The 2,500-nt window shown below is 28.3% G+C and overlaps 1 non-coding gene and 1 pseudogene across 1 annotated transcript in view; both read right to left on the bottom strand.

Annotated features, from left to right (window-relative positions):
* LOC129252405 (large subunit ribosomal RNA) overlaps window positions 1-1,475 on the bottom strand; it is a 3,988-nt gene extending 2,513 nt beyond the window's left edge. The window contains exon 1 of the ribosomal RNA XR_008583428.1: window positions 1-1,475. This exon is cut by the window's left edge and continues 2,513 nt beyond it. This is a non-coding gene — a ribosomal RNA (large subunit ribosomal RNA).
* A 444-nt stretch (window positions 1,476-1,919) lies between these two features.
* LOC129252410 (5.8S ribosomal RNA) lies at window positions 1,920-2,100 on the bottom strand (annotated as a pseudogene).
* Between the last annotated feature and the right edge of the window lie 400 nt (window positions 2,101-2,500).

Raw genomic sequence — 2,500 nt, 5'->3', positions numbered from 1 at the left:
CGACTTCCATGTCCACCGTCCTGCTGTTTTAAGCAACCAACGCCTTTCATGGTATCTGCATGAGTTGTTAATTTAGGCACCGTAACATTACGTTTGGTTCATCCCACAGCGCCAGTTCTGCTTACCAAAAGTGGCCCACTGGGCACATTATATCATAACCTCAACCTTCATATCAAGAAAGGTGAGGTTCTTACCCATTTAAAGTTTGAGAATAGGTTTAAAATCGTTTCGACCCTAAGGCCTCTAATCATTCGCTTTACCAGATAAGATTATTTTATATAATTTTTAAATGCACCAGCTATCCTGAGGGAAACTTCGGAGGGAACCAGCTACTAGATGGTTCGATTGGTCTTTCGCCCCTATACTCAATTCTGACAATCGATTTGCACGTCAGAACTGTTTCGGTCTTCCATCAGGGTTTCCCCTGACTTCAACCTGATCAAGTATAGTTCACCATCTTTCGGGTCACAGCATATATGCTCAAGGTACGCTCCAGTTAGAGGTATAAATAATAATAAATTATCATTATACATAACTATATGGAACGCCCCGGGATTGAATTAATTGACTATTTATTAAAAAATAGACTAAAAATTAATCCCATTATATTTAAGTTAAGTTAATTATGCCATTAAGTTTAATATAACTCAATGACTTGCACATATGTTAGACTCCTTGGTCCGTGTTTCAAGACGGGTCCCGAAGGTATCCTGAATCTTTCGCATTGTTAATCATATAAATGCATACAAATAAATATTAATATCATAGATATTAAATTTTTTGTAAAATTCAAAAAATGAATTTTAGCATTATATATAATAAAATCTATCAACACTTTATCAAATCATTAGTATTTATTTTATGTTAATATGCTTAAAAAGCAAATTAATTTAAATAAACTTAATATCACCAATGATCTTTTGATAAATACTTTATTATGTTAATAGATTACAATGTCCTTATATGAAAAAAATGCACATTATTTTTTTAATTATTTAATGATGAATTTTTCATAATGGATATTCAGGTTCATCGGGCTTAACCTCTAAGCAGTTTCACGTACTATTTAACTCTCTATTCAGAGTTCTTTTCAACTTTCCCTCACGGTACTTGTTTACTATCGGTCTCATGGTTATATTTAGTTTTAGATGGAGTTTACCACCCACTTAGTGCTGCACTATCAAGCAACACGACTCTTTGGAAATATCTTTCTAGTAATCATTAACGTTATACGGGCCTGGCACCCTCTATGGGTAAATGGCCTCATTTAAGAAGGACTTAAATCGTTAATTTCTCATACTAGATATTAAGATATTCCATACACTGCATCTCACATTTGACATATAGACAAAGTGACTTAGTGCTGAACTATTTTCTTTTCGCTCGCCGCTACTAAGAAAATCCTTGTTAGTTTCTTTTCCTCCCCTCATTAATATGCTTAAATTCAGGGGGTAATCCCATATGAGTTGAGGTTGTTTTAATATTCTTTTTTTATCTTCTCACAATTTAATAAAAAAATTATATCATCTTTTCATCTCTATTTTTCTTTTCTCCTTTTATATATTGTAAATATATAAAAATAATAATAATGTAAAATGAGGCAATCCTAGAATAAAAAATTTAATTTTTATGCTAGACATTCCTCCTTTTAATTACATATATAAATTATTATTTTATATATATATATATAAATAATATGAAAATTTTTTGTAAAGAATACTTAGATTCAATATTTTCATCATTTCATTTTATTTGAGAGGATTTTTTTTTTAAAGAATATATAATAAATAAAATTCATTATATATCTTTATTTTTTTTGCTATTAATATTATGAATTATTTAAAATCCAATAATATACACATTTGCTTAAATTCAATTATTTTTATAAAAGAATAAGCAACTTATTTAGCATAGTCTTACAACCCTCAACCATATGTAGTCCAAGCAGTACTTTAAAATTGAATTTAATGTACATAACAGCATGGACTGCGATATGCGTTCAAAATGTCGATGTTCATGTGTCCTGCAGTTCACACGATGACGCACAGTTTGCTGCGTTCTTCATCGACCCATGAGCCAAGTGATCCACCGCTTAGAGTATTTTTTTATTTATTTTTATTTATAACAAATGTCAATTTTTTTTTGCATATATTAATTGAAAGAGTAAAATTAAATAATATTAATAATATATAAATTGATTTTCTTTCAATAATATATATCAAATATATTTAACTCTAAACATTTTTATTAAGTTGCGAATGTCTTAGTTCAACAATAATACAGTGGTGGTATTTATTATGATTCAATTATTTTGTATTTTTTTAATCATTTTATGTATATATATAATAATATAATAAATATATACCACTTTTGTTATTGTGAACAAATTAACTTATCATTCAATCAAATGAATAATAAGTACAACTTTTTATTTTCATGTTTAAAGGTTTTTAAAAGAAAAAAATAAGAAAAAACATTACAAAATGTACCATCATATATT

This window comes from Anastrepha obliqua, unplaced genomic scaffold (assembly GCF_027943255.1).
Source record: "Anastrepha obliqua isolate idAnaObli1 unplaced genomic scaffold, idAnaObli1_1.0 ptg000194l, whole genome shotgun sequence".
In the NCBI taxonomy this organism is placed as follows: domain Eukaryota; kingdom Metazoa; phylum Arthropoda; class Insecta; order Diptera; family Tephritidae; genus Anastrepha; species Anastrepha obliqua.
Note: the sequence above shows the minus strand (reverse complement) of the source record. Positions and strands in the feature narration are given on the sequence as shown.